This window comes from Nothobranchius furzeri, chromosome 1 (assembly GCF_043380555.1).
Source record: "Nothobranchius furzeri strain GRZ-AD chromosome 1, NfurGRZ-RIMD1, whole genome shotgun sequence".
Classification (NCBI taxonomy): domain Eukaryota; kingdom Metazoa; phylum Chordata; class Actinopteri; order Cyprinodontiformes; family Nothobranchiidae; genus Nothobranchius; species Nothobranchius furzeri.
The window spans coordinates 83,368,727-83,392,871 of NC_091741.1; the positions used below are offsets into that span (position 1 = coordinate 83,368,727).

Below are 24,145 nucleotides of genomic sequence, written 5' to 3' on the forward strand. Positions count from 1 at the left end.
GTCTCCTTATCTCGATTGCTTCTTTAATCCATCTTTTGGTTTCTGTACTTCCTGTCCAATCAACACATTCTCACACCCGAAGTGGCTAAAACTGATGAAGGGTGACCAAGCATTTGTTTCTGACGCATTGGAAGGCGACACGCTGTGCCAGAGCATCACTTTCTGACGCCCGCGGTAAAACGGAGATTTTATCGACATTAACTTCTAACCTCTAGCGATTTAACCTTACCCTCACCGCCATCCTAACCTTAACCCAACTGTGTATGCAAAACTTTTCTAGTTGTATCGTTCCTGTCAAACATGGTTAACAGGAAATTTAGAACGAGAAACTGGGTTAAGGTTAGGAAGGTTAAATTGCTAGAGGTTAAATGTTGGTAAAATCTCAGTTTTACCATGGGCGTCGGAAAGCAAAGCTCTGGCACAGCGGATCGTCTCCCAACACGTTGGAAACAAACGCTTTGTTACCCTTCGTCAGTTTTAGCCGCTTCGGGTGTGACAATCTGTTGGTCCAATAGACAGCAGCAGGCTGTGAAAATCCACAATGTCTCATCATCGTTCAGAGTCCTTAGCACTGGCTCCCCTCAAGGCTGTGTGCTAAGTCTCCTCTTGTTCATGCTGCTAGCACATGATTGCTCTTCTAAACATTCAGGCTGCCGTTTTGTGAAGTTTGCAGATGACACAGCTGTAGTTGGATGCATCATGATGAGACCGGCTACAGGAAGGAGAACACTTAGAGGACTGGTGCAGGAAAAACAATCTCAGTTTAAATGAGAAGAAAACTAAAGACATGATTGTGGAGGGAGAGAGGACAGGAGGGGAGGACACATACATACACCCTTATGTAGTACCCAGCTATAAGTACCTGGGCCTGCTACTGAACAGCAAGCTCACCTGGGAAAACAACACTTTGAGCCTGATTAGGAAGGCTCACCAGAGGCTCTACTTCATGAGGAGACTGAGGCGTGTGGGACTTGACAGTTCAGTCCTCATCTCCTTTTAAAGATGTGTGGTGGAGAGTGTTCTGTCATCAACGTGTGGCATGGAAACTGCACCGTGGCAGAGAGGAAAGCCCTACAGAGGGTGGTGAAGGCCGCACAGAGAGTTGATGGAGGTAGCCTCCCAACCATCTCAGACATATACACCTCCAGATGCTGGAAGAGGGCCACCTGTATCATGAGGGACCCTACTCATCCAGCACACTTATTCTTTGTCCCGCTCCACTTGGCCAGGAGGCTGAGGAGCATAAAATGCAAAACCATCAGAATGAAAGCTGTGAGCCTTTTGAATGCATAATTGGACAAGAACTGTACTATAGCTCTGAAACCATTACTGACAGCTACAGACAGCTGAAGAGAATTACCTGTTAACACTGTCATAGTATTTATACTGGTCACCATGCCTTTTCGATGCTAAAGTATTTTTATCCTTATATTCATACTCTATACTGGTACTCAGGATGCAGCATTTTTATTGCATTTTTATGTGGTTTTGTTGCACTTTTAACTCTTTTGTTCCGGGACCATGCAAACGTAATTTTGTTCCACCCCATGTAAACATGTGATACAAATGACAATAAAGAATCCTTCATCCTTGATCCTCAAACGGGACACCGTTACACTCTTTCTGCCTAGTGAAGCAGAGAGGTGGGGACGATCTTTAAGTCTGGCCGAATCTAACGTACAGTAGCATTTTAGCTACATCTGCACTCCGTCGCATCAAACAACGAGGCAATAAATAATCTTAAAAGTTCCGAGGCTGATCAGTACCAACATAGTAATAAGGGTGGCCACGTTTGTTAAAAGCAGAAGTAGAGCCGAGTCAGAGCCTTCGATCCATCATCACCAAGTTTTGGGTTTTAGATTCTACATCAGGTGAAATACACACAGCAGGATGGCACTTTTAGGTTAATAGCAGCAGTCTAAACACACTTTAAATTGTAACTATTCAGAAAATTGTACACAAGAAATCATCCCTGTTGTTGTTCTTGTGAGACTGCAGTCAGATCTCTTTACTGCTCGGTGTTGCTTCTCCGGAGGTTTGTCATATCCAACAACAAAGTAGGATGCAAATTGAATTTTCTCTGGTTGTTAGTACAAGCGTGAAAAGCATTGGCTGTAGCTGAGCCTGTACATTTTTGGGGGGTAAATCGTTTTTTAAATCCTCTTCAAATGTTAAAAAGAAAACTGCTACTAGCAATGAAACTTCACAATACAAACACATGGGTATCACGGGATGTTGCTTGCATCAGCGTTTCTTAATGAGGCTACTGAAAAATAAGGTGGATAGCCTAGTTTATATTTATCCATCAGCAGCGGTACGAATTCATGCATTGCTATGATGCCTCAATACAAGAGCTCTGTTGTAGGCTGCAGAGGGAGACACAAACATGCCTATTTTTTTCATTTATTTGCTCAAATCTACAGAGAGTGCAAGCCTGTGGTTGGCCAGGATGCAACAGTAACATAAATGGCTGCAAACCAATGCCATGGTAGCTCCATTCCTTCTTGATAGGTAAGACAACTGTTTGTTCTTATGATTGTTTGACAGTTTAAGAGTTCCTGGCGTCTGAAGACAGGAGCATGAAGAAAGGGCGTTGGACTCTTGAATTGTGCATTTCAAAGTTTAGCTTGCTCGAACAGCTTTTCTAGGAACTCCTACTCTACCTTTAATGTTGCATTGGTTTGCATGGAAGTTGATACTGGAACCAACCACAAGGAGGTGCTTGTTTTTATTCATCTCCAACTTCAAGGTTCTATTCCCAGGTAGGTTGCCTACAGGCTTCAGACTGCTGCAGATTATCTGTCAACACAAACACCAAAGAAGCATTCTCACATTTGTTGTCAACACATATTTTATGATTCTTCTAAAAGTTGATCTTTGAAGTGCAGAAAACTTCTCCATCTGACCTCGGTTAACCTGGCACACCCTCCAGATCACTCTTGATCCACAGATCCCAGTCAACCGAAACAGAGGCAACTGAACTTCTTTTTGATTCCAGAAGATGTTTTGCTTCTCATCTGAGGAGATTTCTCAGTTCTTTAAAAGCAGTAATCAGAGCAAAGGGTGGGTATTTGGAAGAAAATAGAACATAAAACATGTTTTCAGTTATTTCACCTTTTTTGGTTAAGTACTTAACTCCACATGTGTTCATTCATAATGCCTTTGATGTCATGTTCAAGAAACCAATTTGAAATTATTGGAGTTTTATGACATGGTGCATTGTCCTGCTGGAAGTAGCCATCAGAGGATGGGTCATGAAGGGATGGACATGGTCAGAGGCAATGCTCAGGTAGCCCGTGGCATTTAAAGCATGCCCAGTTGGCACTAAGGGACCTAAAGTGTGCCAAGAAAACATCCCCTACACCATTACACCACTACCACCAGCCTGCACACAAGGCATGATGGATCCATGTTCTCATTCTGTTTATGCCAAATTTTTACTCTACCATTAATGCCTCGACAGAAATCGAGACTCATCAGACTAGGCAACATTTTTCCAGTATTCAACTGTCCAATTTTGGTGAGCTCGTGCAAATTGTAGCCTCTTTTTCCTATTTGTAGTGGAGATGAGTGGTACCTGGTAGGGTATTCTGCTGTTGTAGCCCATTCGCCTCAAGGTTGTGTGTGTTGCTTCACAAATGCTTTGCTGCATTCCTCGGTTGTAACGAGTGGTTATTTCAGTCAAAGTTGCTCTTCTATTAGCTTGAATCAGTCGGCCCATTTTCCTCTGACCTCTAGCATCAACAAGACATTTTCGCCCACAGGACTGCCGCATACTGGATGCTTTTCCCTTTTCACACCATTCTTTGTAAACCCTAGAAATGGTTGTGTGTGAAAATCCCAGTAACTGAGCACATTGTGAAATACTCAGACCACTAACAACAATGCCACGCTCAAAATAGCTTAAATCACCTTTTTTGTCATTCTGACATTCAATTTGGAGTTCAAGAGATTGTCTTGACCAGGACCACACAGGTTAATTAGATAATTGCGTTAAGAAGAAGTTGAACAGGTGTTCCTAATAATCCTTTACGTGTGTGTGTGTGTGTGTGTGTGTGTGTGTGTGTGTGTGTGTGTGTGTGTGTGTGTATATATATATATACACACATATATATATGTATATATACATACATACATATATATATATATATATATATATATATATATATATATATATATTAGGGGTGGGCCGTTATCGGCGTTAACGCGCTGCGGCAAAGCCAGACTCTTATCGCGCGATAAAAAAAATGACGCCGTTAATCTATTCTCAAAGTTGGGTTGGGGTCTGGGTCTATACTAAGTAAGCTATGATGGCTTTCACACATGCTTTCACATTGCGCGGATGGATACCTGGTTGGCGTGGATGTATACTCGGCGCGGATCATCGTACGTATGGATGGACGCCAGGCTCGTGGAGTTTGATGTTCCCCATGCAGCCGAACAGTCGCACCTTCGCCACCAGCAGCACTTCTCCCTTCTCATCGCGTGGGACAAGTAAATAATTTATGTACTTTCACCAGAGTTTAATCCATAAATCCGACTTTCATTCTTTTTATTTTGTTTTGTTTACCTCCGACATTTCCAGCCGGGCTTTCCCCGGGCCACACTTCACCATCCGCGGCCGAAGCAGCGCTCGGATGTGAGAAAACCGAGACAAGACTTCCTCAGACAGGTGCGGTTTCCAACTAAGTTTAGCTCTTTTAGCAGCTGTTTATTATGATAAAGTGATAAATTGTTTCTACAGGTCGTTGTTCATGTGGCTTCGACTCAAATTCACCTGTAATAATAAACGTTTTACTCATAAATTTTTATATTTGTTTAGAAAAGTTGAGCTAGGATAACTCCCCTTGCCGTTTTCAGAGACAACAACAGCAACAGTTGGCTTCTGCTCATACAGGTGAGCTGTGGCATCATTTCCAGCTCACTCCTATTCACCAGAGGCGATCCTACATGCAAACTAAAGGGGGGCATTGGAAGGGCACCCCAGAAATTTAACCCCCTCCCCAGGCCAGATAGTTTCTGTGTGTGTATGTATGTATGTCTGTCTGTATGTGTGTGTGTGTGTGTGTGTGTGTGTGTGTGTGTGTGTGTGTGTGTATATACTTTTTTCTTTAGCAGGCCATATTGTGCAGAAGAGAAGATCTAGTTTGTCACCAGACAATGTGAACAAGCTGGTCTGCTTGAGTGACTGGTGGAAGAAGGAGAAATAGAGCTTGGACTGATTGACCAAATGCTACTGACTGTAAATAGTTAATCATGACCTATTCTGTAGACCTACAGTGCAGAATTTGTTGAACTGAATAAACAGCTATTAAACACAAATACTTATTGATCATTATTTATTTTCATCATCAGTTATCGTAGTAAAACTGCTTTATCAGTCTGTGATGCATTACTGAAACAAGAAATACGCCTCCATTCTCAAAGACTTGCTTTTATTCATTATCTAGGTAGCACACACATATGCCTTTGGCAGAATTTGAATGAGCCATTTTAATCTAGATTAATCTAGATTAATTCCAAGATTACAGTGAGATTAATCTAGATTAAAAAAATTTATCTATGCCCACCACTAATATATATATATATATACACACACACTCACACACACACACACACACACACACACACACACACACACACACACACACACACACACACACATATATATATATATATATATATATATATATATATATATATATATATATATATATATATATATATATATATATATACACACACACAGCCTTTATAATTTTTTGTTGTTTTCGTTCTTTCATACCTAAAAAACTAAAATTTGTATTCTCTTAGAACAAAGTAGACCTGATGTCTCTGTTTTGAAATTTTTAATTAATTTACCGTACATCCTTTCAAAAGCAGTGGAATAAAATATACTTTATTATATAGCAGAGAAAAATCAGTTTTTTATGTTTTATTTGTGAATATTTGTCATTTGTGATGTTTTAGCCTTCTTTTTATAATTATTTATTTCTTTCAGTTGTACTAAAAAAATTGTATTGGTCAGTTAATTATAACCATGTCTAGTTTTTTCATCATACAAAAGCCTGGTTGGGAAAAAAATAAAAAAAAGTCATGAATGTTCTTTTTCAACCTTGGGTTGATATAGAATGAATCCAAAAGGACAGTGATAGCTGTCCCCACTGAGAATACTGATACCAGTTTATTTGTCCTCCGCTCCTGTGATTTACATGACATCTGAAAACATACAGACTTAGGTTGTCATTAACAGGGTGTTGGACTCCAACATGTCCTCCCACTGTGGAGTAAAATATGTTTTAGTGAAAACACAAAGATCACAATATTCATCAGGCTTCAGCTGCTGTTGTTGAAGGATAAATTGGAGGTTTTTGTCTCACATGACAATGCCTTCTATTCTCGTTTATTTTCAGCAAGTGTTTTGATTCAGTTTTGTCCTCATCCTGTGAAGAGAGTTAACACCTAAATGGTGATGCTGATTTGTTTCTGGATTGGAGCTCAAGTTTCATCCCATTCTCTTTAATGACATGTCTTCCCCAGACTGTGTGTGTGTGTGTGTGTGTGTGTGTGTGTGTGTGTGTGTGTGTGTGTGTGTGTGTGTTTGCTTGTGCGTTTGTGTGTATGCATGCATGTGTGTGTGTGATTTATTAGTTTTTAGATTTTGAGATGAGGAGTGTGTCTGTATCCAGGGGCCTCTTCCCTCCCACCTCAGTCCCTCATCCAGTGCTTGCTTTGGATACCATCATCCTCTCTCTCTCTCTCTCTCTCTCTCTCTCTCTCTCTCTCTCTCTCTCTCTCTCTCTCTCTCTCTCTCTCTCTCTCTCTCTCTCTCTCTCTCTCTCTCTCTCTCTCTCTCTCTCTCTCTCTCTCTCTCTCTCTCTCTCTCTCTCTGTCTGTGTCTCTCCTGACACACACACACACTTCCTGTCTCTCTCTTGGTGTCTCTCTGCAGTTGCTCATCATGCTTCCACTTTGAAGTCACAGCTTTCTCTTTGCCTTTTTTTGTCTCTGTGTTGCTTTGATGCACTAACATTCTGTGAATAGTTCCTCTAATGCCTGCCTCCTCGTGCCTCACTCTTCCTACTCTGCCTGTGTAGCAAACGGTGAGTTTCTTGCCTTTGAAACGACGTCCATAAATTACAACTTGTCAAGTGTCATTTTTCTTGTTTACAGCCATTTTGTGCTCCACTCCCCCATGTTCCTCTCTTGTGTTTCGCATTTAATTGCACCAATAATGTTGGTGGTGCTCACCAGCTCTGCACATGCAGCTTGTTGGCACTAAGGGGGAGCGGAAACCATTAAAATATTTTCCAGGCTTTACGAGTTTTATGTGAGTAATTTGTGTGGATATATCCCACTGTGTTACCACCAACTAGGAGAACAGAATGAGATTGTGCTGTGGTCTGTGTTACAAATAGTGAGAGGAAGTCAGAGAGCATCTGAGGGAACTGGCTGAAGGGTAAGAGGAGGTGTTAGAATAGAGGAGGGGGAGGAGAATAAAATGACAGTAACAGGGAGAGTTTAGTCTGCACAGGAAATCTGTGCTAAGTGTTCCTAAAGAGCTTGTGTTTTTCCACCCCTACACAAACAGTGTAATTTATTGCATGTCTGTTGAAGTCAGCAGCCCTTTATAACCCCACAATAATTTCCCATATGTTCCATATATCACCAGAGGGGCAGAGAGAGAGAGAGGGAGAGAGAGAGAGAGAGAGAGAGAGAGAGAGAGAGAGAGAGAGAGAGAGAGAGAGAGATTGAGGAAAATAAAAGACTGAGTCAGCAAATATGTTCAAGACTACACACATACGCACGCACGCACGCATGCACGCACGCACACACACACACACACACACACACACACACACGGGAGTTCAGCTGCAGCTGGGATAGTAACCTACTCTTAATCAGCCCTATGTTGGTATATGAATGCATGTATTCCCTGCACATCCTCACACCTGTGGGTGGCCTATGAAATATTAAACACTCCTGTTCATGTTGTTTACTTTCATCATTAAGGGAGAGTTCCTGATAATAGAAAACTTCCCTTCTCGTCTGCCTGTGCAGCAGGGAGTGCCTTGTAAGGGTCTGGCACAACTTCCGCTCCTCCTCTAGGATCAGTTTGTTTTTGTCAGAATCAATGTGCCGTGATGAGGCTGACAAAAGGAAGGAGAAGTTTTTTTCTTCGCCTGAGGTTTGGCTGTGGATTGTTGATAATCTGTTTCTCATCAGTGTGTTAGCATGCTAGTGACAAAAATGTGCTATCTTAGCATGAACAAATCAATACATAAGTATGTAAAAAATAGCCATTTTGATACTCTATTGTGAATGTTTAATGTATTTTATTTAGACCAAACACAAACTTACATTGAGCCTAAATATATCTTTTTATAAAACAAAATGTTTAACTTATGTGCAGACACACTGCAGTCCACGACTTGAGCTAATAAACAGTAAAATTGAATGTTAGTGTGCTTTTCTTCTAAAACAATCTAAAAACTTTGTAGCAGGGCCTAACAATGCATTTTTACACCACCATTCATTTTTTAGCAGAATCGGTTCTGTGCTGCACAAACAGTAGCAGCAGTAGTGTTCTGTGCAGTAAAGCCTTATAAAATAACGTTCACATTAAAGGGATATTTCAGATCTTTTGAAACTTGTTTGTGTTAAAAGAACAGTCAATATCTTGCCTGTGTTGTTCTTTGAAAAACTTTATTTTGGAGAAACAAAGTTCCAGCTAAAAACTTTTGTCTTAAAACAACTCGAATCTCAGAGCTTTCATTGCAAGTCACTTTCATTTTATGAACGTTTCCACTCTCAAAACTTTTACCTTCAATTTATTTTGTGGAGTGCCAATAATGGTAGCTTCAGTTTTATTGCTGTTTAATTGAAGAAAGTTCGCGGAACGTTTGTGTGCCAGACAGGTCACCTCACGCTACTTTAGCAGTGTTAGCAAAAAGTTTTTAGTAATGCCTGTCAAACTAGCAGACGTGGGAGTGTTTCACGCAGGACATTGTTGAAGCATGTAGGATAATGTCTTCACATGCTTCAGATTTTTAAATTTTAACAGTGGATGATGTAGTGACCTCTAATATTTACATATCATACATGATTTTATTGCAACAATATTCTGTAGAAATAATTTTTGAAAGAACGTTCAATGTGACTTTCTGCAAAATGCAAACCATTTTGTACCATGAGGCTTAGACAGTGACTCTGCTCAGAAAATAAAAGAAGCAAAATTGATCTGAAAATTATTATGATCATAGGCTAATTATTAGGAACACTGGAAAGCATCAAGAAACATCTGTAAAATATTTCCAGAAATTGTAATGATCCATAAGTGGTTATTATGAGCATAATTGTCCACTTTTAAAACCACAGCGTTTGTGTGACTGAATGATTAGCGTTGGTGAGAGTTGAAGCTGCAGCTAGTGAGGTACACCATAAACTCTGGTCTAAACACTCTTGGGAGTCTTACGGTAGTGAGCAATTACTACACTTTTTATGGTAGGATGCCTCTGGCATTAGAGGAAGTATAGTTGTTTGCCATATTGCTGTTATAGTTCTGAATAGTATAGTTCTGAATAGTATAGTTCTGAATAGCATAGGGAGTTATTAACTTGACAGTTGGGCTACTTTGATAAAACGCTTCTAAGAGCAAAACGTTGTTTTGTTTGATGGTTTAGATCTGCACAAAGGTTACAATAATAAGATAAGTGTCCTTAAATCTTCAGGTGCACAGATCAATGAGAAAGCCCTGCTGCAGGTAACTGCAGAGATCAGAGATGATCTGTGAAGCATCTTTGAAATAAATATCTATGTCTCAAACACCGTACAATTAGTCAACAGAGTTTGCAGTTTGTGGTCTTCCGGAAGTTTTCTTAAATTTGCAAGTTAAGAGAAGAAGCGCGTCAGTCAACATGTCCAATGATTAGTTTCAATATTTGTCAGACAATTTTAAAAGACGTCAGTCCGACAGGTTTTCGCAAACAATGCATTTGTGTTAGGTACAGATCCAGTCCACCTTGCACTTGCAGGTGTCATGGGAGCCGCCCGCTCTGAGCGCACCCACTAGAGTCATTTCTAATTTTGAATAGAAAATAAATCTAGCTATGCAGTATAGAATTGACTCAGCTGAGTTTAGCTTTGTCTTGTCCTAAAATATTGATATGAACAATGAACAGTGTGAATCAGTGTGTAAGGAAAGCGGCATTAGTAAACAGCCCCATTGTGACTAGCTGTTAGCCTGTCGGTCCAATCAGAATTGATCTAAATGGTTTCAATAATTCAAAGAGCTTTCTACAAGTTAGACTTCAAAAGGTGAATTATTGCTTTAAAGAATATGTTTATGACAATCCTCATACTAAGCAAACATGCAGCGACAGTGGAGAGGAAAACTCCCTTTTAACAGGAAGAAACCTCCAGAGGATCCTGGCTCAGTCCTCGACTCACTGGGGATCGAGAAGACAGAGCACACACACACACACACACACACACACACACACACACACACACACACACACACACACACACACGCACGCACGCACGCACGCACGCACGCACGCACGCACGCACTCACACACACGCGCACGCACACACACACACATATTGTTTCTATGGTTACATTGTGATTTCATAGTAAATATTCTATTTGGTGAGAGAGACTTTATCGCATGTATTCTAGAGAATCTATGATTAAACGGGTAAACTAGTAGTAGGACATTCATTGTCATGGAAAGTAAAGTGTTATTATCAGGAGAGGGAGAATTATTAAATGGTTAGCAACAGTATTCAAAACAATGGTCCCATGAGGCTACCACAGCTCAGCAGAACATCATTGTAGCTTCTTCTAGGGAGAAAAACACTTAGAGAAAAAATAAAGTTAACAGCTGAAATTGCAGGAAATAATACACATAAAGAGCAGATTGTAGAAAAAAGTAGTAGAGTGTGGAAAGTGGTCAGTGTGTCCTCCAGCAGTCTAAGCCTATAGCAGCAGAACTACAGAAATGACTCTGGATAACCTAGCCTTTTAGATGGAGGAATGTTGGAGGCAGGGCAAGGGAGAGTCATCTTTACCGACTGTACACTCCACCTCCCTCTACTCCCCCACTTGTCCAGATCTAGGATAACATCAGATTTTAACCATAGGCCCTATCAAATAAAAATATTTTAGCCTAGTCTTAAACATAGTCAAGGTGTCTGCCTCATGGAATAAAGCTGGGAGTTGGTTCCAAAAGAGAGGAGCCTGATAACTAAAAGATCTGCCTCCCATCCTATTTTTAGATATTCTGGGAACCACCAGTAAACCTGCAGTCTGAGAGCGAAGTGCTCGGTTAGGAACCTATGGAACAACCAGGTCTCTGATGTATGATGGAGATTGATTATTAAGAGCTTTATATGTGAGCAGAAGGATCTTAAAATCTATTCTGAATTTAACAGGTAGCCAATGTAGGGAAGCTAAGACAGGAGAGATATGATCTCTCTTTTTAATTCTCATCAGAACTCTAGCTGCAGCATTTTGGACAAGCTGAAGACTTTTAACTACATTCTGTGGACTTCCTAAGAGTAATGAATTACAGTAATCCAGTCTTGATGTAATAAATGCATGAACTAGTTTTTCAGTATCACTGCTGGAAAGGATGCTTCTAATCTTAGCAATATTCCGACAGTGGAAAAAGGAAATCCTACAAGCCTGTTTAATGTGGGATTTGAATGACATGTCCTGGTCAAAGATAACACCAAGGTTCCTTAATTTGTTCTCAGAGACTAATTTAATGCCATTCAGGTCAGGTGATTGACTAAGCAATTTCCTTTTCTGAATTTCAGGTCCAAAGATGAGAACTTCAGTCTTGTCTTGATTTAAAAGCAAAAGTTTTGAGTCATCCAATTTTTTATGTCTTCAAGAAAAGCCTGTAATCTAACTAACCGATTAGGTTCATCAGGGTTAATGGATAGATATAATTGAGTATCGTCAGCATAACTGAACTACCAGCAAAACCATCCCTACAGCACAATATCTCAATCCAAAATGACTTCATATCTCTGGCTCCTTCAAAGGCAGTTCGAAATCTGGGTGTTGTGATTGATAAACACCTGACCTTTAAAGATCATGCCCGTTCATGCCACTTTGTGCTGTATAGCATATGAAAGATCAGACCATACCTAACACAACATGCCACCCAGCTCCTGGTGCAATCTACTGTAATCTACTGTAATCTCCCACCTCGATTACTGCAATACCCTTCTAACTGGTCTTCCAGGCTGTACTGTGAGACCTCTTCAAATGGTCCAGAACACAGCGGCGCGTCTGGTCTTCAATCAGCCAAAAAGAGCACATGTCACCCCTCTGTTCATTGAACTCCACTGGCTACCGCTAGCAGCACGCATCAAATTCAAATTGCTAACACTAGCATACAAAGTCCGAGATGGTACGGCTCCCATCTACCTGAATCCTCTTGCAAAGGCTTACGTCTCGGAACGGCCGCTCCGATCATCACAGGATCGTCGGATAGCAGTGCCTACACCACACTCAGGACAATCCAGACTTTTCTCATGCATCGTTCCACAAATGTGGAATGACCTTCCAAGCACTACCAGAACTGCGGATTCCTTTTCAATTTTCAAGAAACTCCTGAAGACCCTGCTCTTCAGAAAGCATCTTCTTAACTAGCACCTTGCCTGCACCCGTCCCCCCTCTCTACTGTCCACTCCTTGTTCCCTACTCTCCATGACTTATGTCAATGTTGTTGTTGTTATTGTTGTTGTTAGTCTCAAGGGCAATATGCCGATTATCACATGTAAGTCGCTTTGGACAAAAGCGTCTGCTAAATACATAAACATAAACATAACAGTGGAAGTTTATCCCATGCTGTCTAATGATTTTACCAATTGGGAGCATATATATAGTAAAAAGAATTGGTCCAAGCACTGAACCTTGTGGTAATCCACAAGTAACCCTGGAGTATGAAGAAGATTTGTCATGTACGTTTACAAAATGAAATCTGTCAGACAGGTAGGATTTAAACCAGCCTAGCGCTGTTCCTTTGATCCCTACAACATGTTCAAGCCTTTCTAAAAGAAAATTGTGATCTACTGTGTCAAAAGCAGCACTGAGATCTAACAAGACTAGAACAGACACAAGATTCTTATCTGAGGCCATGAGAATATCATTTGTAACTTTCACTAATGCAGTTTCAGTGCTGTGATACTCTCTAAAAGCAGACTGAAATTCTTCAAACAGATCATTAATGTTTAAATGCTCACATACTTGGATGGCCACTATTTTCTATAATTCTTTGGTTCATCTGGATCCAGAGAAGGCTTCTTAAGTAAAAGTTTGACTACAGCGACCTTACAATCCTGTGGTACGTATCAATTTACTGAGGGTAGATTGATTATATCTAGAATGGGGGCAGTAACCAAAGGAAATGCATCTTTAAATAATTTGGTTGAGATTGGATCTAAAATGCAAGTTGAAGGTTTAGATGAAGCTAATATTTTTGATAACGCTGAAAGCTCAACTGGATCAAAACGGTTCAAACACAGACGAGGTTCTACAGTTACCTCTGATGCTGCCTCACTTAATGAGGGAGAAGAAATCACATTAGGGAGGATGCTACTGATTTTGTTTCTAATAGAATTAATTTTACTTGTGAAAAATCCCATAAAGTCGTGTCTGCTGAGGGCTAAGGGAATAGATGGTTCAGAGCTATGATTCTGTGTAAGTTTGGCAACTGTACTCAAAAGACATTTAGGATTATTCTTATTATCTTCAAGTAGTGATGAAAAATAAGCAGTTTTGCTTGTTGAAGCTTATTTTTATAAAGCACAAGACTATTTTTCCAGGATACGTAGGACTCCTCCTGGTGTGTAGAGCGCCATGTTCACTCCAATTTTCTAGAGTTTTGTTTTAAAGTTCTTAAATGAGAATTCAAACCAGGTAGCCAACTTCCTGACCCTAATTACCTTCATTTTTAAGGGGGCAACATCATCTAATGCCACACGTAAAGAGGAAGTAACATTATGAACTAAAGCATCAATTTGTAAAGGACTAGAAATAAAAATATTGCCCTCTGATACGTTCCTCTGAGAAGCTGAAGATAGTAAAGATGGAACAGTTGATTTAAAAGATGCAACAGCGTTGTCAGATAGAGACAGACTATAGTGAAATTTACTTTCATGTCTCAAGAACTCCGTTATAAAAAACTCAAAGGTTATCAAAAAGTGGTCCGAGAGGACTGGATTATGTGGAAATATTATTTCCTCACTCTCTATGCCATAAGTCAGCACAAGGTCTAATGTATGATGTCAAGAGTGGGTGGAGCTATGTATTATTTGGGTAAAACAAACTGAGTCTAAGATATTACTAAAGGCTACATTGAAGCAATCATTTTCAATGTCCACATGAATGTTGAAATCCCCCACTACAATGAACTTATCAGTATTTAAAACCAAATCAGATAAAAAATCAGAGATCTGATCCAAAAACTCATAGTAAGGGCCTGGTGGACGATATAAAACTACAAACAAGAGTGGTTTTACGGTTTTGCAATATGGATTAGGAAAACTAAGAATAAGATGTTCGAAAGAACTGTAACTATTAATTGGTAAGGGATTGACTAATAGGTCTGAATGAAAAATGGTTGACGTAACTCCTCCTCCTCACCCTGTACTTCGAGCAATATGATGATTTAAATAATTAGAAGGAGTCGACTAGCATAGTCCTCTTGCTGCAGCCAGGATTCTGTGAGAGAAAGCAAAGAAATCTGATTATCACAAATAAAGTTATTAACCAACAAAGTCTTAGAAAAAAAAGATCTAATGTTCAATAACCCACATTTAACTTTTCTAGTTTTCTGCTCAGTTGAATTTGTTTTAATATTTATGAGATTTCCATGATTTGCTTTATTAAGCCTGATATTTAATCTGTGTGGTTTTGGCCATGGGCAGGACACTGTCTCTATGGGGTACTGGGTGGGTAACAGTACAGAAGCTGCAGAGGGGTGGGTTAAACTACGACTCTGCTTCCTGGTCTGGACCCTGGGTTGTCATGGAGGACTAATAAAATTGGCCATGTTCCTAGAAAGAAGAGCTGCTCCATCCAAAGATGGATGGATGCCGTCTCTTCGCATCAGACCAGGTTTTCCCCAGTAAGTTTTCCAATTATCAATGTAGCCCACGTTGTTTTCAGGACACCACCTAGACAACCAGCAGTTGAAGGACAGCATGCGGCAAACATGTCATCTCTGGTCCGATCAGGCAGGGGGCCAGAGAAAATTATGGAGTCCGACATTGTTTTGGCAAACTTACACACCGAAGCAACATTAATTTTAGTGACCTCCAATTGGCGTAACCGAGTGTCGTTACCGCCAGCGTGAATAACAATCTTACTGTAATTACGCTTATCCTTAGCCAGCAGTTTCAGGTAAGATTTAATGTCGCCCGCTCTGGCCCCAGGTAAACATTTAACTATGGTTGCTGGAGTCTCTAATGCCACGTTTCTGACTATGGAGCTGCCAATGATCAGAGTTGGCTTGTCAGTGGGCGCTTCACTAAGCGGGGAAAAACTATTAGAAACGTGGACGGGTTGGTGGTGTCCCGCGGGCTGAGTTCTATGCTTCCTGCGTACTGTCACCCAGCCGGCCTGAGGTCCCGGATGCTCGGGTTCTGCTGGAGGACCGCTACGGGGTGGTTATGAGCTAGTTAGCCCCGCACTAGCTAAGTAGCTACGGCTATCTATGGGCTTTTCAACAGTGCAGAGCTGGGCCTCCAATTCCGACACCCTCGCCTCCAAAGCTACAAAAGTGCTACATTTATTACACGTACCATTATCACTAAAGGAGGCAGAGGAGTAACTAAACATCTGACACAGAGCAAGAGATAGGAGATGGAGAAGCAGAGACAGAAGTAGCCATAGCCATGCTGAGGCTAAGCTAACTGGATGAGCAACTCGTTCAACACCAAATAAACTGCATGCAAAGTCAAATGGTTCCCTAAAAGCTAGGTGGAACAACAGAAAATGTGTGTTTTAGCATGCTTATGTGCTACAATAACTCAGAGATATCCTAGTACAGAGAAATTTAATTAATTTTAGCGAGCCACAAACACCGAACAGCTACACGTAGTGCAACACTGAAAACAGGAAATGCCTTACCGCAGATACTACCACCAACACAAATTAATTTATTTGTTATCATTGTCATTAAATTCAATATGGACAGATGACTTGATTATGACTTGAAAATTCAAAGTTAAGGACTTGGACTTCCACATCAACTTACAAAGCAGTGACTTGGTCAAAAACTGCTACCTGGCTTCATATATATTCACCTTATGAGTTACCTTTGAACTGCAGTTCTAAAAGATCTACTGACCGCAAAAACAGCGGAGTGCACGCTGCGCACCAGCCGCACTGCTGAGGTGCGTCACCGGAGGACAAAACAGGTGATGCTCTCTTCTCCACAGCAGTGAAACACATCAGGCACAAATTAAAGACAGAAAACACAAAAGGAAATGAGCCGACATGAACAATCGCGTGTTAAATTTGGTTTTGAGGTGGCGACACCTGATCTGATAATGTTACTGTGGCCGTGCTCAGGACGCAGATGTCTGGAGCACGTCAACGATCAGAGCTTTGCATGCGTAAGTTGGTTACGTTTAGGATGGGGGTGAGGGGAAGGTTAAATTGCAAGAGGGTAAAGGTCACAATTCGGTCAAATGTCCGTTTTATTGCGGGCGTCAGATACCGATGCTCTGGCACAGCGCGTCGCCTCCCGACACGCAGGGGCTTGTCACCTGCTGTTTTTTTCCGAGGACTGCATCTTGTCGATCATTATCACGTGACAGCGACTAGTCTATGAAAGGCATAAAAAGTCACTACAGGGCAGTGAAGTCGACTAGTTGGTACAACCCCTAGCAGTGACATTCATATGTGCTATTTGTGGTTACTCAATACGCTAAAATTCTACTTACAACAGCGACCTGCACAGAACCCAACTAATGCTGCTACATCATAAATACTGCTACTCTGTATTTATTTGTAAATATTACTGTTGATTTTACATTTAAATATTCAGCATTATTTTCTCATATTATTTTACATTTTGTACCAAAGGGAGTGGCACTCCAATATCGATGTACCATGTACAACAATAAAGTCTATTCTATTCTATTCTATTCTATTCTATAATCCTGTCAGTAAACATCTCATACCATCAATTTAATCAACGTCTAGTGTCATTTCCTCAGCTGTGGCATTATAATGATGTGAACTTCACCATCAAAAGAGAAAAGAAGACACTGCTAGCCCCCTGTTGGTCTGCATGGTGTAGCCAAAGACAGAACGAGTTTTTGGAGTAGGGTGCTGGTTTGTGGGGGGTTGGGTTGAGGCGCTAAAGAGCCGATCGATCTCCAGCTGCAGGTGGCCGAGCTGGAGAAGGCGCTGAAACCTGTCCTGACTGCAAAGCAAACTACATCCAAGCAAAAAAGGTACAGAGAGAGGGAGCAAACTCTTCAACACATAATACAAGATGTTTGTGGAGTAAGAGCTGCTGATCCACATGCTGAATCCCTTGTTCTGACTCTTTAGACAAGATGAAAAACAGCTGGAATGCAGAAGTCAGTGATGGCATTTTAAAACCTTCACAGCACTAAAAGCTAATTCAACAAGAAGTTCAAATCTCTTCATCATTTGGGCGAATAATGCTCTCCAGCTCAGCCTGTGATGCACAGAGAACAGTACTGCTTTCTTATTTACAAATGTGTAATTAACAGCTCAGAAAAGGCTCCCTTTGAAATGGCAGATGTGATGACACTGAGATTAGACATCGCTCTTATCGTTTCACAGGCCAGAGTACCACACCATCACAAATATGGAGCCCGTTGCTTGTTCACACACACCAGATGCATTTAGAAGTAACAATGCCATTAAAGTGATTTCTTTCCATGTATCCACAAATGAGTGAATCATCAAGTCATCCAGAGAGAGCTGCAACTCCCCTGCAACTGCTTATTCATAAAGAAATAGGTTAAGCCTTGATGTTTAAATCACAGAGTGTAAATCTCTTAAAATCCTCTCATATGGCTGTTAAGACAAAAGGGTCTTGTTTGGAAACATGCATTTGAGATGATGCGGTACAATGGCAGCTGATATGGTTGAATCCCTATAGGGCACAATGGTGAGATGGATGCTAAACCACCGAGACAACGGAGGAAAAAAAGAGTTGGTTTGGAAGAATAAGTATTTTATTTCAAAGTTTGTCTATCCTGAGCTCGGGCAGCTCTGCAGTCATACAAGTTAGATTAAAATGAGAGAATGATTTGGTTCTTGGGTCCCTGGGGATGGAAACTGTCTGGACACAGTGGGCACTCAATAGCAGATCGATAACTGCAACGGCAGACCAGACTCACCCTGGCTCCATCCTCGCGCTGTCTGAACAACCAGAATTAATCTTTTTTTTTTTATGTTGCACTATTTGCAAATGATTGAAGGTTGCCTGAGGCTGAGGAGCCTTTGGTGAGAAAATAAAACTTAAGAACATCGTTCGTGCCTCATAACTACCTGTGTCCACAGATACCGCGGTGAAAAGAACAGATGTGTTTAATGTAAGTGCAGCCATGCCTAAATTCAACTGAAATGCTGTTCGGCTGCAACACCTTGTTATTTTAGGCCTGTGCCTTAAAGGCCAGGCGGTAATGGGGGGTGGGGGGTTTACTAGCTCTCCAGAATTGAACAAACAGCCTCTTTTTGCTCTTTCAATCTGTCACATGGGGAAATTATTATTCCTTACGTGCAGCGGTAAAGAACTGATATATAAGCGGTGATGAATCCAGCGTGTTACAGCTGAGGCTACCAATCTGGCTCATGAGAATAGAATCAAAAGAAAATTGGATCCTGCTCGAAACCCCGTCTCCTCACTGGATACTTGATGAAAGCCATTTGCTCAGAAATTTGTATTAATGCTCCCAAAGACTGTATGAAGATGAGAGAAAGATAAGTTGCAGAGGCTTGAAAATTTTCACAGACTGCAATTGCCTCTTGCGAGATAAGGGTTTTCTATTTCGCTCCTGAGGATAGAGTCTTGTAACAAACAAAGACGCAGAAAAAGAGGGAAATCACATTGTTGCTTAGCTGAAATGACTGAAATGTCAAGGACTTTCATTACCAGAAAGGCCTTGTAAAAACTCTCGTGTCTGAATGAGCTTCTGTGAATAGGCTGGATCATTCACCCACCATGCTATGCAAACAAGTTGTCCAAGTTTTTTATTGTTTCAAAGGACCTTGTGACATACTAAAAAAAGCAGGCAGTGTCTTGGACACACATGCCATCCCAGACTCTTTCACGCCCAGGCTAAACGTTTAGCCACCCAGGCTAATTAACTGCTGTGAAAGAGCGTGCATCAAAGGGAGGCGGAATTCAGAGGCTCTCTGACCAACCCTCGGGTCCAGAGGTCAGCCCTCTCCAAGACAGAAGTTAGGACGTCCTGGCCCCGGACCTCTGGACGCTCACCCTTAACCCTTGCACAAGCATATCAAAGCCCCGACAGCAGAGGGCTGCACAGACGTCCCCCAACAATAACAGGAGGACATCAAAGACTTTTGTTGGAAAAAGATGAGAGGAAAAAACAATAACATAAAAATGAGCCAATATCAAATTCCCTCGTATTCTGCAGATATTCCAAAAGATGAATATAATTAATCTCTCCAAGTTGTCGTGGGTCTAAAGGGACCTTGCTGTGCTGCAGGCTCCTTGGGGCACTTGAGGAGAATTATGTGATTAAACAGACCTGTGAATTCTGGACACAGGCGGAGAGACGAAAGCTTCAGTCCTCTTCATAGTGCCCCTAATGAAGTGGCTGGTGGCTTCGTCATCCCTGGCTGGGCCTTGTGCAGCCTGTTCACAATCTGTCTAATGACAGAGCGGGGGCTACAGAGCGCACCAATGCTTCCCAATGAGCCACAAAAGGAGATCACAGGCTCCATTGTGGCTAGGCACAGGAGCTTAGCACTCATCAGACCCAATAAACCTGTCTCTAGTCAGGGTGGGACACACCCCTCTGCTGCTGGCCAAGAGCCCCACACAGCACACTCCTTCAGTTGACAGTGGTCCTGTCTGTCATTATGACATCAGGCTGTCTCTCTCTCTTTGGATTCACATGTTGACATTGGAATAAGAAGCATTTTTCCCTAATTGCCTCTGCTGTTGTGTCTACTGTAGGAAGGATAATGTATGGCTATGTATTTTCATGCATCGGGTGTTTACTTGCCTGCCCTTTTGCCTCCATTTTAAACAGGGCCACTCCTCTTGGCCTGCTCTGCCTCCTGGAGCTGCTGCCAAACGTATGCAAATGAGCATGTCCACAATGGCACCCACAGCTGCACGCAGTCGGCCAAAGACAGAGGACAAGGCGGTGATCCCTTTCATCCGTAACCCCTGATCCCCTCTCAGTGACACGTCATGTTCACCCCAACACTGGTCTCCGCCAAAGAACCATGTCGCCACACAGCCCAGATACCCACTCCCTGCAGCTTTTCTCCATATGCACAGATGAGTCTTTGGCCTGGCTCTGAGGAACTTTGGGCCAAGAGTCCAGAATCTAATCAAACATTTTGCATCCTCATCCACATGCCATCAACTATTCGATCTTCAACATCAAAATGAAAAATGTGGGTACAGATAAACAACCTGCGCCTTGTTCCATGTTTTGTTGTGTTTTGGATTTGGGTGTCGTCATTGTATGGGCTAAAATTACTGCAGAGTGGACGAGGGCAGAGACAGGGAGGAGGGAAGAGTGGGGGTAAAGAGCCTGATTGCTTTAATCTCAGTGCTCGCGGCGCACCCCTTTTCATAAAGCTCTTTGGCCGTGTGATTCAGACCCAGGCCCCACTGTTCTGCGCCCCACCATTGTTCTCACATGAAAATCAATTCCCTTGAAGACCCTCCTTAATCCCGCTTTTGGCGTCAACAATGGCCACTTGTGCACGGCCCTGATAGACTAAAAGCTGGGATGATGTGGCTGTCTGCTCTGATTCCAGCCCATTCAGGTAATGGCGGCCCACGTAACTTTGTAGTGCCAAGTGCAGGACTCGACAGGAAGACGTTTGCGATCATAATTTCCTGCAGTGCAGACGCCCAAGCACCCTACGCAACCACAAAACTTTTAATTAGAGCAGACAACCACAGAGATTAGAGATCAGCCTGCAACAATGACTGTCCCTTTGAACGGCCATCGGCCTCTGTCCCCACTGAGCCCACATGGAGAATATCATGCTATGATCACAGTAATAACAAGCACCTCAACAGTGCTCTCTACACCAGAGCCTAGGTTCTGCACATCTGCACAGCTCTCTGTTCATCTGAACACTTATTTTTAAGAAGTCTTCTTCTGAGATGTCCAAAGCGCAATCCTGAGCGACTTCTCTCGATTTTGATTTCAGCAGTCTGTTTGTGCCTCCAAGACAAAAGCAATCCTATCTTCGCTTGTGTTTTTTTTTTTTTTTTTCACAAGTTCTGATGTCCACTAAATCATTTTTTATTGGATTCACAGATCAAAACAGTGCAGGTTCTGTGCCCGCTGGACTCCAGATGTAAGCTTGGATGCAGCCTTCCTCTAACCCACAGGAGAAGCAGCAAACAACAGCCGCGCAACAACCTCACTTAATTACAGTCGGAGCTATATCTAAAAAATCCTGATGAGGAAACACAAAGGCTTAAGTCCACAGAGTAGATTTGATTACTCGTTCTTGTCCCTACCTTTTCTGTGTTTGCGAAAGAAAAGGAACAAAGGAGGAACCCTACTGATCGAGAACCAGCAGAACAGTGAAACAACAGGACACAACTGATCGCTCATGCATGGCTGGGATTAGGATAAAAGTAGAAAGAGCACAGAGAAGAAAGCAAACAACAAAAGGAACAGGGGACTGACAAACTTTTTTTCTTTTTCTTTTGTGGTGAAAAGGATGGAATGAAAGGTCTGGCCATATGAAAAGATAGAGAGGGAATGATTACCAAACAGAGGCGGTCCTTTTCAGCCTCTGTACGCCTCCACGCTCACTCTTTTTAACCAGCTACATGAAAGATAAGGCTTGAGTCTCTGGTGACCAATCTGACACAAACACAGCAGATAAAAATGAATTGTTCATCAAGATATTAGTATTAATTCATTCCATGTTTGTTTTAAGACCAACTCCATGCTGTGCCAACCTTTTTCCATGTGAACTTCTAAGAGCACAAAACTGGAACATTGAGATTGCCATTGACCAACTGGCTTGTGAAAGTTGTTCATTACACACCGACTAACAAGACAGCAGTCTTTTCAGCCCCTGCCTCCGCTAAGTGGAGATCATCCAACAATACTTTGAGTGTCTCCCCTGCCTTTGGACTCAGTTCAAATTATATTCTGTTCCTTATTTATCTCCCTCAACAAAAATAGGAGGGGAAGGCAAGTGATTAGAATCCCCGTCTTTGACTTCTTTTCATTGAAGGGGGCATTTGTGAATGTGAGGAGGTGATTGGCTACGCCTCTATTTCAGCTGGCTCGTTTTAAGTGGTGCACCACTAGTCCTCTCTTAACTTGTCTGGAGGTGAATGAGGTCACGGTGAGGGTAGGAAACGAGTCACAGGCTTTCTTTATATTATGATTATGCAGATAATGTGCACGTTATGGGCCTAACTCACAGTAAAACTAAGAATATATCCAAACACATCTAAAAGCAACATAATTTAAACATTATTTAACTAGTTGGCCTGCATTGCACACCTTCTAGCTATGTTTTAGATTATTAACCTATCATTTATCCTGTTTCATTCTGCTGTTTGACCTATATATTTTGCTTTTATTTGTTTTTATGTATGTCTTTTCTTGTGGGGGTTGTTGATGTTTTAGTTTTGTTTTTTTATGTGAGTACAGCACTTTGGTTTGTCTCCTGGTCAATGGAAGGTGCTTTAGAAACAAAGATGATGATGATGACGATGATGATGATGATGACGATGATGATGATGATGATGATGATGATGATGATGATGGTGGTGGTTATCGTACATTTTAAAAGTATCTTTAAATAAAACTTTCTTTAAAGGAGTTGTTCGTTTATAATTTATCAAACCTAACATTAAATATAATTATCGTCTCTATTAATTTGGTCAGTTTGGTGTCATTTCATGTTTAGCTTTATATTACCATGCTATTATGTGGGTGTAAAAAAAGAAAAACTAAGTTTCTTTTCCACTTTTATTCTGTCAGAAATGATTAAAATGATTAAAGGTTAAATATTTTAATTTTGCATCGATCCTTTTATCACACCCTGTGCTCAGTACTGCACTAAATGAGGAATAATTCACTTTGTTTTCCAAGTGAACAACACATAAATGAAGACAAAAAATAAATAAAACATGATTCAAATGTGTTTCTTAAAGGGATTTATGCAAATGTTTTTGGCAAAATGTCATAAAAGTTATTCAAATGGATTGAAAATTGCTTTGACCTGTAGTCTTTCTTGTTGATCTTTGCCATTTTATAGCGTTGTGTCATGTGTACATTTAGCATTAATGTCATATCAATAAAATAAATAAATAGCAGATTATTTTTATATGGAATAATATCTCACATAAACTTCAAATACATCATAGTTTTAAATAAGACAGCATGAAGAGAAACAGTTTAACCTGTTTAATTCAATAACCACTTTAATGGGCTTTATATGCATCATGTCTCATTAATCATACACTGATTCTGCTAATGAAGCAACACATCAAAATATGATCTGACACCTGACTCCAGTAAAACACGGTGACACCGCAGCATCATTTAGGAATATGTGTTTATGAATTTTCTCTGATCAGTGATGAAAGTTGATTTGACCAGAATATGAGAGAGAGAGAGAGAGAGAGAGAGAGAGAGAGAGAGAGAGAGAGAGAGAGAGAGAGAGAGAGAGAGAGAGAGAGAGAGAGAGAGAGAGAAAAGAAGCCTGTAATTGTATGACAGAAATGTTTCATCAGAATAAAAAGTACACTTAAACATGACTTGAAAGGTGACTTTTTAAATGGCTTTCTTGTGAAAAGTCTCACAGCGGCCAACAAATTGTTTTTAAGCTTTTATTAACATTTCTTTATGAAACTTTTTTGTCCAGTTTCTGTTTAAAACTGTCAAA

The 24,145-nt window shown here is 41.1% G+C and overlaps 1 long non-coding RNA gene across 1 annotated transcript in view; it reads left to right on the forward strand.

The window, feature by feature from the left end:
* The window catches only part of LOC129162896 (uncharacterized), a 35,009-nt gene extending 12,011 nt beyond the window's left edge, over positions 1–22,998 (forward strand). The window contains exon 4 of the long non-coding RNA XR_008562886.2: positions 21,544–22,998. This is a non-coding gene — a long non-coding RNA (uncharacterized lncRNA). The remainder of the gene's footprint in view (positions 1–21,543) is intronic.
* Positions 22,999–24,145: the final 1,147 nt, after the last annotated feature.